The sequence below is a fragment of the Plecotus auritus genome (genome assembly GCF_963455305.1).
Source record: "Plecotus auritus genome assembly, chromosome: 1".
NCBI classification, from domain to species: domain Eukaryota; kingdom Metazoa; phylum Chordata; class Mammalia; order Chiroptera; family Vespertilionidae; genus Plecotus; species Plecotus auritus.
This window is the reverse complement of record NC_137770.1, coordinates 140,155,449-140,170,687: the sequence shown is the minus strand read 5'-3', so window position 1 is coordinate 140,170,687 and position 15,239 is coordinate 140,155,449.

Genomic DNA, 15,239 nt, shown 5'->3' with positions numbered 1-15,239 from the left:
ATGGCCAAATACAGAAAGAAGAATGATGCTTTTCTAAGCACTTGCTAGAAATGGAGCATACCATGGGCAAATTCCCTGACCTCTTTAACCTCTGTTCCCTCATCTATTTAATAGGGCTAATCTGAAAGTCACCCTGTGCTGCCCTTGTGAGGATTGAATGAGACGATGCTGTCATGCCCTCCACACAGGGGATGAGGCTGAATAAGTCCTTAATAAATACTTGCCTTAAAAAGAGAGAGAGAGAGAGAGAGAGAGAGAGAGAGAGAGAGAGAGAGAGAGAGAGAGAGATAATACATATGAAAGCACTTTATTAGCCCAAAGTACTATATAAAAGTGGTTCTTATTTATTTGTTTGTTTGTTTCTTTTCTGGGCACACGTTTTTTCAATAGAAAATAATCCCACCAACTTGACTGAGGTGGTTGACCACAACCATGACTGAATCCACCTCTACACTAGAATCTCGTTGCTGACCCAGCCCCACCTCAGCTTTCTGGTCAGCCCCAGGTTGGTGTCTCTGTCTGCTTCCCCTCATGTGAGAAAGGTGACTCTTTATTAGATACAGAGAAGAGAACATTGACTCAATAGTGCATTGGGAATATGTAGCCATCTGCTAATATCCATTTCAAGCTGAACTATTGACATTACTCTTTCTCTTTAAGCGTCTTATTTGTCATGCTTACCATAATATTATCTAAAAGCCACTTGGTATTTTCTATGCACCATTGTGGATGTACCATTGTGGAACTGATTAATAAAAGTTGCATCTTGGAAAACAATATGAAACATTTAAGCTAGTATTCTCATCTAGCTTTGTGACTTGTTATCTTCCAACATCAATGTTTCCATTGTCACTCTGCTGTTTCAGATAACAATGCTTTCTGGACACTTGCCTGCTGGCCATTTAACAAATTAGGGGCTTTTTTTTACTTGGTTCACCACTGTGTTGATTCCCAGCTATACAGTTACCATTTGTAAATCATCAGAGCAAGAAATGAAGGACACACTGGCAGCCCTGCCTGTGGGATGCTGCCTTTCTGCTGCCCACTGTACATCCAATTAAAACACGCTCCTCCAAATAAGTACATTATCGTAATCACACGGAGGATTAAATGAGGCATAGTAATAATCAGATTAGGACACGATGAAATACATTTCCTGGATTTTAAAGTACAAAAATAAAGACCTGCTTTGAATGCTTGGTTTTCATGTTTTTGTTTTAATCTTAGGTGAATTTAGATTTGAACTTCTATGCTACCTGTGGTTACTCCCTAGGTTGGCTTTGAAGTGCATATTCTTCTGCCCAAACGATACTGAAAAAGTAGGAAACAAAAGAGGGGGGTAGCCCTGGCCTGTGAGGCTCAGTGGTTGAGTGTCCTCCCTTGCACCAAAGGTTGATTCCCAGTCAGGGCACATGCCTGGGTTGCTGGCTCAATCCCCTGTAGGGGGTATAGGAGGCAGTTGATTCATGTTTCTCTCTCACATCCATATTTCTCTCTCTCCCTCTCCCATCCTCTCTCTAAAATCAATAAAAACATTTTTTTTTTTTTAAAAAAAAAAAGTGGATGGTAGAATTGAAGCATAGTAACCTCCATCTTGGGTAAAAACTGCTGTTTGAAATTTAACCCTACTATTCTGCCTTCTGTAAACATTTGCTTGCTTAAATAATAAGGAAAATAAGATTACTCCCATTCCAGAGAGGCCATAAACTATGCCCCAGACAAAGTTGTCAGTGCTGGCTCAAGGCCAGGCCTTGAGATATGGTCTCACGGCCCTGTCCCAGCACACAAGACTTTTTCTCAGAAGGTCCGGAAGTCTCATTCCAAATTTGGAAAACAAAGGGCTGAAAAACATATAAATAGGAAAGACTTCCACCATATTGAGCTCCAGAATTTGAGAAGCAATATTTCCTCTGTGCCCGCTAGCATTAGCGAAATGAAAAGGACTCCAAATAAATTTGGCTTATTGATTAAGGCATCTTCTGATTTACAATATAACAGAATGTTGTTGAATAATATTACAACTGAGTGAGCTTAGTTTTTCTTTTTGTGTGGAATAAATGTTGGTGATTTACAAATTCTAAATATCCAGTCTCCTGTCATAGAATCATTCTCAAATCATAAGGGCCTGTTCACTATCAGAGAAAATGAAGGTCTCTCACTGCCTTTAACATTAATAGAAATCCTTAGAAATACATTTCGGATTTGACAATTCATCATGCTCTCTATTCTGAGCTCAGTTTAGCATATTTGAATTCAAATAGGAGGCTTCTTGTTGATACAAAATATTTGCAGACTTCTGATGCTAAACTGGTCATATGACAGATGGTGACAAAGTATTAACTGAAACTACCACATGACAATATGAAGGAAAGAAGTTTCTGTGCAGAGAAATATTTGAATGTTTCAAAAAACAGTAAATATTCAACATCTCAGAAGGCTTCAATTTAGTTTGTAGGAAAACTGCATAAGCTTTGGAGTCAGGCTGTTTGGGCTCAGATCCCAATAGGTAGGTAATAGCCAGATAAATACAAAATGTGACTTTGCTGGAAGCGATTTAAACTCTATAATCTTCAGAGATAAATGGTGATGGAAGGAGACTTGACTTATGGTGGTGAACACACAACATACTGTACAGATGATGTGTTGTGGAATTGTGCACCTGAAACCTGTTTAAAAATTCAATAAAAAGTTAAAAAATCATTAAAAAATAAAATAAACTTCATAAGCTTTAATTTCCTCATATGATCAATAGGCATGGCCTCTTGTGATTGCAGTGAGGATTAAATAAAATGTGTATGTATAGCACTTAGCATAGTCCCTTATTTATATGGAAAACATGGTAAAAGTTATTGTTATCCTCATTTTTGTTTTTATATAATTAACGAGAGGCCCATTGCAGGAAGATTCCTGCAATAGGGCTTCCTGCAGTGGTCTGCTTCCCTCCCTTCTCCCCCACCCCGCTTGTTTGCTTCTCTGCAGCTTCGCTCCCTTCTGCAGTGCTTGGCTTCCTTCTACACTGTCTTCAGTCTTCGCTCTGCACCTGGATATGCAAATTAACCACCATCTTGGTTGGGTTAATTTGAATACTCATTCCTGATTGGCTGGTGGGCGTGGCTTGTGGGCATAGCGGAGGGACGGTGGTACGGTCAATTTGCATGTTTCTCTTTTATTAGACAGGATACATTTATTGTACTACATGTAATTAATATCTACATACTGTGAAGGTATATGTAGGCATGCAGGTGGAAAAGGTCAGAGAAAGAAGGAAGAGACAAAAGCAGAAAATAAATGCTAAGTTACTCTCCAACCCCTAACATTCAAATGCTTTTTCTGTTCCTAATCATTCCAATCGCAGCAAATTGAATTATCATCTGCCCAGTTGCTCAACCCAAGTGTTTTGGAATCAGCCTTAATGTGCCCCTTTCCCTTGCTGCCTGGCCCCGCGCACCCTCCACACAATCCATGAATTTTCATCCCATCATCATCTCTCCCTGCTTTTTAGAAAGGGTAGGCTTCCTAACTCTTCTTGCTTTTACCCACAGACCCCTCTAGTCCATTCTCCACATAATACCAGAGCCATCTTCTTAAAATACAAATTAGATCTTTTTCCCCATCTGGAAACCCTTCAATGACTTCTCACTGTACTTCAAATAACATCAAAACACCTCCAGGATCCTGCATGATCTGCATCCTAATAATCCCTAAATGCCAGCTCCCCTCACGCTCAACACTTCTGTCAAGTGACAAGCCATGCTCCTTCCTCCTTCGCACCTCACAGCCTTTGCACATTTTATTCTCTCTGCCTGGGACCCTTTCTGTTTTTACAGGAATGCCTATCAGGTCCCTTCCTCACCTTCAAGCCAGAGATTCAAGGTCATCTCCTCAGAGAGGACTGCCCAATACTGCAACTAAAACAGCTGACCTCTTCACCTCCGTTTTCTCTTGACTGGCAGGCTGTCTTCTTAGTAGCCCATAAAATGATTTGTAATTATTTTGTTTTTCACTTTTTCCTTGTCTGTGTCTCCCAAAGACTATAAATAACTTGAAGGCTGGGGTCATATCTGTCATTTTTATTTTTAAAGCTCAGGTTAGGTGTTGTGCTTGGCACAGAAAAGATGTTTAGTAAATGTTTGCTGAAAAACATGATGAATTGAATAATTCAATCTTGTAAATTTCCATGGTGAAAACACCTTAGATGTATAATAATTTATTTTCACTCTTTAATGAAAGGCCAGTGAAGGGAAAGGTGACATACCACATTGTTATACGTGTACATGTATCCTTCAAAGGTTAGAAATAACTCACTCTATATGGAGCAATTGCTTGAGAATTCTCTGTAGCCTGGAAAGAGGTCATGTTGAAGAGGCAAATGTAAATTCAGGAATTTTGCTCATTGCATTTACTTAATTGACATTTTCAGGGCCACTGGATCGCATGAGTCCATTTTCTAAAATCTCTCTCTAATTCCAGAGGAGACCTGTTTGAAACCAACATTACAAGCACATTTCATAGAATTCACTCATTTCTTACTAGGGGTGATCAAAGATTAGTTTCTTTTCAAGTGGGTATTTGTCATTTGGGGGCTTGTCATCTTCTCATAGGCCCCCAACTGATTATTTTCTGAATAATTTAGCCAACATATGTAAAGTTGATTGCAGTGGGTATGTGGTATATCACTTGGATCCCCCCCTGTGGGATTCAGGCCCTCCTCCTCTGGCTATTGGGATCCTCATTTAATAACTGGCCCTGGGTGTGTGTGTGTGTGTGTGTGTGTGTGTGTGTGTGTGTGTGTGTGTGTAGGGGGAAGATTCAGATTTAGTTTTCTTGTAGGGGCACAACTCAGAGGGACCATTCCCGTTCCAAAGCTCTGCAGGCTCAGCTGAGACCTTTGTTGCAATTGCACTGACTGCATTGAGTCTGGCTTTTCCTTATGCCCAATGCTACTCTCTTCACTTCCCCACGGTGCTGGTCCTGAGAGCACTCCCCAGTAAACTTCCTGCACCCAAATCTCCACCTCAACATGGAGCTGGTGTCTCCTTCTTAAGACACTGACCAAGTTAATTTGATGCCACTTTTCCCCACCAGCCCCTATTTCCTTGTCATGAAAAAACTCCCCTGCCCAGCTCTCTCTCAAGAACAGGTAGTATCTGATGGCAGGATTGGTAATGATAACACAATCTGTTGCTGACCATCCCCAAGCTTAAACCACCACCTATCTCCTCTCCCTACTCCATGGTGTTTTTTCAGTGCAGAGAAGAATGTAACGGGGACTACTTCCTTACTAATTAATTAGCAAGAAACTAACCATGAGTACGTACTCTGATATAATTATCCTACAAAAATGTATTATAGGCTGAATTGTGCTCCCCACCCCCAATAATATGTTAAAGTCCTAAACCTCCCCCTCCCCTAGTATCTCAGAATGTATTTGGAGATAGGACCTTTAATGAGACAATTAAGGTTAAATGAGACCACTCAGATGGACCCTAATACAACATGGCTGTGCCTATATGAGAAGAGATTAGGACACAGGCATGTAAAGTGGAAGACCACATGAAAAAACAGGGAGAATATATCTATTGGAAGCCAAGGAAAGAGGTCCCAGAAGAAAACAACCTCGATTGACATCTTGATCTCAAACTTCTAGCCTCCAGAATTATGAGAAAATAAATTTCAGTTGTGTAAACCCAGTGTGGGTGCTTTGTTATGGTAGCCCTAGCAAATTAATACAACATGTAATTGTAAAACCTGTGGATTTTGTTCCATGCCCTTTAAATGTATTGAGTGCACCTAAGAAGACCAGAGAAGGCACCTACAGAAGGGCTTCAAAAGGTCTCCAGGCTGTTTGCATTCCTCATTCCTTGCCCTGCCCCATTTTTGTTTCTCTGCCCCATTTTTGTTTCCATATCTCTTTTTCTGCATTGTGTGGGTACTCTTATTAACCATGTGATTTTAGAGTATTTCCTCAGCCCCATTCTTCTGTATATACACTCTTTTGTTTTGATGCTATTGTTTGGCTGATTCTTTATCCTGTACCCTGAACTCCAGGCCCCAGGAAGCTATTTTGGCCAGTGTCCCACTAATCTAGGCTTTCCTAAAAGAGTTGTTCATAGCTTGGGGGGTCTGAGTTACCAGTTGGGGGGTGATCACATGGATTTTATCCTGATTCCCCATCTAGAAAATTAGGAAATAATCTGTGGGCAGCCTGGTACTTTCTAGATATAAGGAATTTGACTGTAATATATAAAAATATTTAATTAAGGAAGAAAAAATAATAAAAATATATTCCAGAAGAGAACATCATTGTAAGTAGCAATTTATATTGTCCCAGAGAGCCCTTCATGTGACACTTCAGGGCCTCCAATTCAGTCTTTTCTAGGCATTCTGATGATCAAATCATCTCAGATGATAGCTTCCTGGCATTATTGTGCTTCTGTTGTCTCACCCCTGGACCACCACTGATGCTTAGGGGCCCCTGAGGGGCTTGGACTGTGTGGTGGTCTATGGCAGAAGAGACACCTCAGTCTCCTTGTTGGAATCATACTTAAAGAGCATCAACTCTCTGCCACCTGCATGGAAACTCTCAGCTTCTGTGTGTCAACTATTAGTTGCTTCACTTACAGTTTCCATCCTTGCCTTGACTCAGTCAAGGTCTGGGAATGTAGTTGAGTGACAGCTTCTGCTCTGTGCTCCCCTCTGATGACTAAGGCTTTGTTTCTGGGTCAAGCTTGTCACGACTCCTTTCTCCCTTCGGGGAAAGCTCTCTCCTCAGTCCCTCATGCAAAAAGACTTCTGACAGGCTGTCCAGCTAGCTCTCAGAACTTGCCTGAGAGAATGAATGCTAACTTCAGGACACACCACAGGCTTCTTGTCTCCAGCACCGCTACCCACAGCCCCCTCACGTGTCTGTACATAGTAAATAAAGCTTGGTTGCTTCTTTAGGAAAAAGCTGAAAAGCTGGCTGTATGCTCTCTGGATGTTATTCTTGTCCCTGTTGTCTGATCTGAGATAGGACACCCAACCATTGCAGCAGCAGCAGCAGCAGCAGCATCATCATCATCATCATCATCATCATCATCATCATAGATGAGTCTAGTGTCTCCTCTTGTTTAGAGAGAATGGCCATGACACTTCCTAGTTCTGTCACCTAGGTGTCCGTGTCTGCAGATTTCCTGTCAGCAGAGCCTTAAAAAATCAGTGTTGTTCTGTTCTGTCCTTGAATCCCCGTGCACCGTGACCATGTGAGGGGTTTGAGAGCTTTCTCAGTGACAACAGTCCCTCCTGCCTAGAGCTCAAATGAAATGTGAACATTCCTGGATGTTTTAGCTTAACGACTTCATGTTTGATTTGACATGGAAATCAATCGAATAAAAATAGATATGTAAGATGATCTTACATTTTGGATTAGAGAGAAAATAATCTTGTGTAGAGTTAAGAGTTTGCCATTATGGAGCGCTTCAGATATGTTACTTGGGTCATCTGTAGGCCAGAAATGACTCTGTTAAGTAAAATCTTCCTGAAAATAAATGATATTTTCTCTTTTAACTTTTATATAAATTTGAAATGCTGCTGCTATTAAGACAAGAGGTTAAAGCTAAGGTGTAGTAGGATGTTTTGTTTGTTGGCTGGCTATTTTTTCCATCTGGAAAAGGATATGTGCATTTAGCTTCCTTCCATCAAGACTTAGGAAAAGTGGAAAGCAAGAAGATAGGTACAAAAGAGTCCATTCTTTTATTGATGTAGGAGCAATGGCGCTTGACATCCTCACTGTGCCTTCATCCCACTGAGAGGAACATGTGACCCGCTGCAGGGGATTGCTCAGGGGACCGACTCAGGGGCAGCTGCCCAAGGCATGTTATGATCTGGGTTTCTTTGGGGGCTATTTGCTCTGCTGTGTATTAATACCCAGGAGTATTGCCCTCCGCTCAGAGCCAGAGGACATGGAGGAACACCAACCTGAGAAAGCACTGGGAGGGGAAGCTGCTTTTTCCACATCCTGCAGAACTCGCACTTCGTGGTTTTAAAATGTACACCCAAGGAATATCACCAATAGGTCTTCTTACCTCCCTTGCTTTTAATCCTCCTTTACACATTTATACTGCTTATTGCTAGGGCTTTTTAAAAAGAAATCGCTGTGTGAGAATGTGTGCAAGTGCAATTTGCACAGATTCCTAAAAAAATAAATTGTGCGAATACATTGGACTTTCAGTAGCCTGTGTCAATTATTGCTTCATTTAGATTTTATATGTCCTATATCATTGTCCACATAATTTCCACTCCCATTTTAGATGCGGCAAAGATTACATCATTTCAACTACCTACCATGTCTTCCCATTACAGGCCGCTGTGCAAGTTCCAAAGGGGGGTCAATGCTGTGGTAGCCTCCATGAGATTTTTCCCAGGAGCGGAGCTGGCCACTGTGGGAGAGGGGTCCCACTCCCCTTTTCTGGAGAGGCTGCACAGCCAGGCTGAGCTAGATATCCAGCCTGATTATGAGCTAAATGTCCAGGCTATCAGCTAGTTGTCAAAGGTCATGGTGACCCTTTGATAAATGACAGGGATTGGTGGCAGCAGCTTTATAAAGCAAATTCTCATGCACACTAAAGGGATTTCAGTCTGGCAGTGTGGCCAAGGTTCCAGACATTCCAAACAATGGCAGAACGTTTCCAAAAACTGGTTGCTCAATTTTCTTTATATGACAAAAGTTATAATAAGATGTAAATGTGTTTACCAGCCGTGGGCAAACTACGGCCCGCGGGCCGGATCCAGCTGTTCTATCCGGTTCTCTTGCTCTCCCCTCTGCTCCTTTCCTTTGAATTTATATTAGTTCACACAAACTCTCCATCCATGCTTTTGTTCCGGCCCTCCGGTCCAGTTTAAGAACCCATTGTGGCCCTCGAGTCAAAAAGTTTGCCCACCCCTGGTTTAGACACTAGTGGTTTTAAAGGGCACATAAGTACAAGAGAACAATGGTCTATTTATTATCCATGACATTGATAGTAGGCCTGAAACAATGGTTAAACAAATAGTTCTGGGTTTGAATCTCAGCTCAGCTGTTTGAAAATTGCATAACCTCTCTGAGCTTTAAATACCGTTGGAGATATAAAGGAGATAATCTATGTAAAATGCCTAGGATGGAGCTTGATATATGGTAATTACCAAAGATCCTATTGAGGATAGCAAGTGTTCAAAAAAAACACAAAACTTTCAGCTCTAATTTACTTAAATTAGGACTAGCCCAGCCGGTGTGGCTCAGTAGATGAGCAGCAAACTATGAATCAGGAGGTCACAGTTCAATTCCAGGTCAAGGCACATGCCTGGGTTTGGGGCACAATCCCAAATAAAATTAGGACCAAAATTTCATGGTAAATGATAAAAACAAGGTATCAATCAATAAACAAATAGAACTGTAATTAGGACTGTATCTTTAATATAAAAATAAAAATTTTAAAGTAATCTTATTTTATAGTCAGACTTAGGCTATAACGGCTAGCTAGCCAATTTCCATTCCCATTCCCTCTGTGCGTGGCTCCTCTTGGAAGCGGGAGGGTGTGTAAGCAGCACTTCACCTGGGACTTGTGTCCAAGACAAGTTCACCCAGGGCAGCAGAGGGGGGCCGCCCACATTTTCCCAGTCCAGCATTCCCTCTAGCAGCACTGCGGACAAACGTATACCCCAGATTTGTTACTTACAATAACATGATCCACAGGCCAGTGAGACCAGCAACACTCAAGCAGTTCCTAGAAGCTCCATCCAATGCTTTCCCCCATGAACTCAGTCTTTGTTTATGTCCCAAATTCATCTTCAAATCTCCCCATAAAATGGAACTGAACAGACTACACACAGCTCTGCCTCCGGTTACTTATTTCCTTTTATGTGACTTTTCAATTTTAATATAATTAATAGCCGCATAACCAGGGCAGCTGTGCTGAGTGCACAAACTGAGTCTTGGCTCAACCTCCTCCTCAATTTTTTAATTCCCACATGTGTTTGTAAAGATCCTAAACTTCTGGTGTCAGCCTAGATGGAGTAGGCCAACTGATTGGGGATGCAGGTAAAACTTCAATAATGACCTGTAACAGGCATGGGCTCACTGTCCGGAAAATGAGAGACAGAACTTATGGTCTGACCAAACTACAGTAATACTATGAACAGGTACACTTCAATTGTTGTTGTGGTCAACAATATCAATATCACAGTGATTCAAACTACCTAGAAAGATCTGTTGCCCTCAGGGGTGTGTTCTGACTACAGTGAAGACTGGTTAATAGGTAAATGGGTACTTATCAAATAGCTGAGGTTCTTGAAAAGAATTTGTCAAGTTTCTAAGCACTAAATTATTATACAATTGCTTTACAGTTAGAAAAAGAAGGGTCTACTATGTAAAATCAACTTGAAAGTAACTACCAAAAATTTCAAAAAATCCTCAATCAAAGGGTATAAATAAATATCTGTTATATCTCAGAACTAAAAGGTGGCACAGGAACTAGAGGGGCAGAAAAGACAGTTTTTTGTTATAGTTAGGGAAGAGATACAGATTCCTCTGTTCTCAGAGTATACCTTCTGTTATATAGAATTTAATAAGCCTTAGTGGTTAAGAACTACTGCTCAGGAATTAGTGTATATTAAATTAAATTACAATCTCTACCTAAGAAAATATCTAAGTGTTCTACCAGCTCATTAACTAGCTATAACAATGAATAATTTAGACAGAATAATTAATCAGGACTTGTCTTATCAGATAGAGGACTTTTGACTAATAACTGCTCTCCTCATTTAAAAGTTCAAGTTAATGTTTGGGAAGCTAATATGTGGACAGCACTTTTATAGGATATTTTGGAAACTGTTTTCAATGATAGCCACATTGAGAAATATACAGATTCCTGTTTCTTCAGAATAGTTGGAAAATAAATCATGGCTATTCATACATAAATGTTCACTGATGTGGTAGAATAATTGTTTCGAAATGTTAATAGTATCTTTCTGAATATGTGTTATTAATAATTTAGCAGCATCATATATTCTAAATTATATTTGAAAATATATTTATTCCTAGAATATATTTATTTTACCTGACTAAGGCATTGGTTAATGTGTTCAGTGCTCACTGACAAATGAAAAAAAAATGAGGGGCCCAGTCAGATGAAGGTGGATAACAGAAATCCCACATAGATTTAATGACTCAGGCAGATTTGTATCTCTATCCTGGATAGAGACTGAGAAGGCAGTGGGTTTAGAATAGCAGTGGCTACTTAACAACTTCTTAGAATTCTCCCATGCCAGGGTCAGGAGAGGCAGCAAAATGAAAATGAACCCAAGAGGGGCACAGGAGTTAGTTCAAAGAAGAAGGAAGACCTGAAACCTTAAAGGTAGAAATAGGGAACAATTCAGCAATGACTGTCAGGTGAAGTGGGGTGTTATTATAACTACTAGAGGCCCAGTGCATGAAATTCGTGCATGGGGAGTGGGGGAGGTGTCCCTCAGCCCAGCCAGCACCCTCTCCAATCTGGGACCCCTTGAGGGATGTCTGACTGACTGTTTAGGCCCAATCCCGGTGGACGAGCAGTCAGACATCCCTCTCACAATCCAGGACTGCTGGCTCCCAACTGCTCACCTGCCTGCCTTCCTGATTGCCCCTAACCACTTCTGTCTGCCAGCCTGATCACCCCCTAACCACTCCCCTGCCAGCCTGATTGATGTCTAGCTGCTCCCCTGCCAGCCTGTTTGCCCCCAACTTCCCTCCTCTGCTGGCCTGGTCACCCCTAACTGCCCTCCCCTGCAGGCTTGATCACCCCCAACTGCCCTCCCTTGCAGGCCTGGTCCCTCCCAACTGCCCTCCCCTGCTGGCCATCTTGTGGTGGCCATCTTGTGTCCACATGGGGGCAGGATCTTTGACCACATGGGGGCAGCCATCTTGTGTGTTGGAGTGATGGCCAATCTGCATATTACTCTTTTATTAGATAGGATAGAGGCCTGGTGCACGGGTGGGGGCCAGCTGGTTTGCTCTGAAGGGTGTCCCGGATCAGGGCGGGGGTTCCCTTGGGGTGTGGGGCGGCCTGGACGAGGGGCCTGTGGTGCTTTGCAAGCCGGCCACGCCCCCCGGTGACCCAAGCAGAGGCTCTGGTATCTGGTATTTATTTATCTTCTATAATTAAAACTTTGTAGCCTGGAGCAGAGCCAAGCCTTCTGCTCCCTCCATGGCAGTAGCCATTTCTGTTGGGATTTATGTATCTTCTATAATTGAAACTTTGTAGCCTTAAGCGGAGGCCTGGGCTGGCCAGGGTGTGCGGAAAGCTTGGCTTCCTCCATCGCCATGGAAACCCAAGTCTCCTTCCTGCTCTTTCCCTGGCCGCAGCCATCTTGGTTGGGGTTAATTTGAATACTCACTCCTGATTGGCTTGTGGGTGTGGCTTGTGGGCGTGGCTCATGGGTGTAGCAGAGTGATGGTTAATTTGCATATTACTCTTTTATTAGATAGGACAGATTAACAAACTAAAGCATAAACTGAGGTTAAGTAGTTAAGACCATATAAACTATAAATAGGGGAGCTAGGATTTATGCCCATTTGGCTCCTTCAAAGTTATACAATACCATTGGTACATGAGTAAAGAATAAACCAGCAGAACAGAATAGCTAACCATAGTTTATATATTTAGAAACTTTTTAAATGACATTTCAAATCAATGAGAAAAGGATGGACTATTTTACATTCCATCAATAGGAAAAAAATAAAATTGGACTCTTTCCAAATCACACATAATAATCAATTCCAAATGTGAATTATAAAATTATTAGAGGCCCAGTGCACAAATTTGTGCACCAGTGAGGTCCCTCAGCCTGGCCTGAGGGATCAGCTGAAACCGGCTCTCCAACATTCCCCAAGGGGTCCCAGACTGCTAGAGGGCACAGTCCAGTCTGAGGGACCCCACTCGTGTACGATCAGGGCCAGGGAGGGACATGGGAGGTTGGCCAGCCAGGGAGGGACAGAGGAGGGCCCCAGGGTGTGTCCGGCCCATCTCTCTCAGTCCTGATTGGCCAGACCCCAGCAGCAAGCTAACCTACCAGTCAGAGCATTTGCCCCCTAGTGGTCAGTGCACATCATAGCAAGCAGTTGAGTGGCCTTAGCATATCATTAGCAGATTAAGCTTTGATTGGTTGAACGGATGACTGGATGACCGGACACTTAGCATATTAGGCTTTTATTATATAGGATAAAACTTTTAGAACATGTATAAGATTATCTTTATGACTGATACGAGGAAAGACTTCTTAAACAGGTACAAAGATAATAACCCATTATTGTCAAAACTTAAATTATAATTTCCAATTTACATAAAGGCATTCTAAGTGTAGCAGAAAAAATGGACAATCTGAAAGAAGATATTTCAACACATGTAAATGTCATAAAAATTATATCTAAAAACATAAAAAGTTGTGATAAATCAGTAAGATGACAAGGAAACACAGAAAAATGGGAAAGGACATGGACAGAATTTTGATAGGATTGTGTCGCAATGTGTATTCTATCCAAAACATATGAAACATTGCTGAAAATCAAGAAGAAAAATAATCAACAACCATATGGGGAAAATGCACAAAAGAAATGAATAAACATTTGACAGAATTGCATAGTGATTTATGAAAATATATTCAACCTTACTATCAATAATAGTAATGCACATTAAGACTACAATAACATATTTTATATCAATTTGGCCAAAGAAGTTTAATCTGATGATATGAGGTATTTGTAATGATATAAGGGGGGGAGATAGCTACACTAATAAAAGAGAAATATGCAAATTGACCATACCTCTGCAACACCCACCAGCCAATCAGGAGTGAATATGCAAATTAACCCAACAAAGATGGGGGGTTAATTTGCATACACAGGCACGGAGTGAAGACTGAAGACAACTGAAGACTGAAGACTGAAGAGGCTTGGCTTCTCCGCTGTGGCCAGAGTGAAGGCCTGGGTCCTGGGTGCTGGCAGAAAACTGGTGCTGGCAGCTGTTTTGTTGGCTCTTCACAAATCTCATGCAAAAAATGTTATGACTGGGCTTGTGTTCTCATTTTACAGATAAAGAAACTTGATCTGTGTGTCCATTTCAGTAGCCAGTAAGTGATAAATCTAGAGGAGAACCTGGGAACCTGGGTCTTGAAATTGCATCAATTTAAATATATATGTACATATATACTGGTATATATATGTGTGTGTGTGTGTGTGTGTGTGTGTGTGTGTGTGTGTGTACATACATATATATGTAAATTAAAGGTATACCAGGTATATATTTATACATATATATGTATGTGTCTCTCTCTCTCTATATATATATATGTATGTGTGTGTGTGTGTGTATATATATGTGTGTGTGTGTGTGTGTGTGTGTGTGTATATATATATATATATATATATATATATATATACTAGATCATGGGAAGGCGACGTCCCCATCACACCTCTGCTGCTGCTACTACCGGCAGTGCAAGCCTCAGCCAGCCCTGCTTACCTGAGCCCCCTGGTGGCTGGGCAGCTGCCATCATAGGCTTGCCTGTGCCTCAGGCCGGCCCTGGGGGGGCTGGGGGGCTGAGGGGACTGGGTGCCTGCCATCTTGTGGCTGTGGGCTTGACAGTCAATTAGCATATTCTCTCTTTATTAGATAGGATATATCCACGTAGGTAATATATATTAAGAAATATTTATATATAAATACATATATGCATACACACAGAGAGACAGAAAGACTTATGGCGTACTAAAGAGGTTAAAGTGATTTAGAACGCAAATAACTGCATACGAATCCTGGTCCCATTAAGAGACCCCATAGACTTGTTAGAAAGGAATGAGACTGTGAGAAAGCAGTTAACTATAAATCACCATAAACAGCAGCTATTAAGTTCTCCTGACATGCTGTTCATTGTGACAGATAAGTACTTTAAGGCAGGAACCATTTAATCTACTTCTCTGTTCATAAGGTAACATAACAGTGCTAAACACATATCCATAATGTTAATAGGGAATAAATACTTGCTCATTAAGAACTATCATGGTATTAATAAGATGCTGAAACATTTTAAAGAAAAATATGATTAAAAATTTAAAGAGGAAAAAAGAGATGAGACTCAGGTCTATGCAGTAGATTGCTAATGGAAAATGTCTGGTTCAGATCAGATTCATTTTGCTTTTTCTCAGATGCTCATTCACTACTAGTCCTGGAATCAAGCATCTTGGAGTCAGA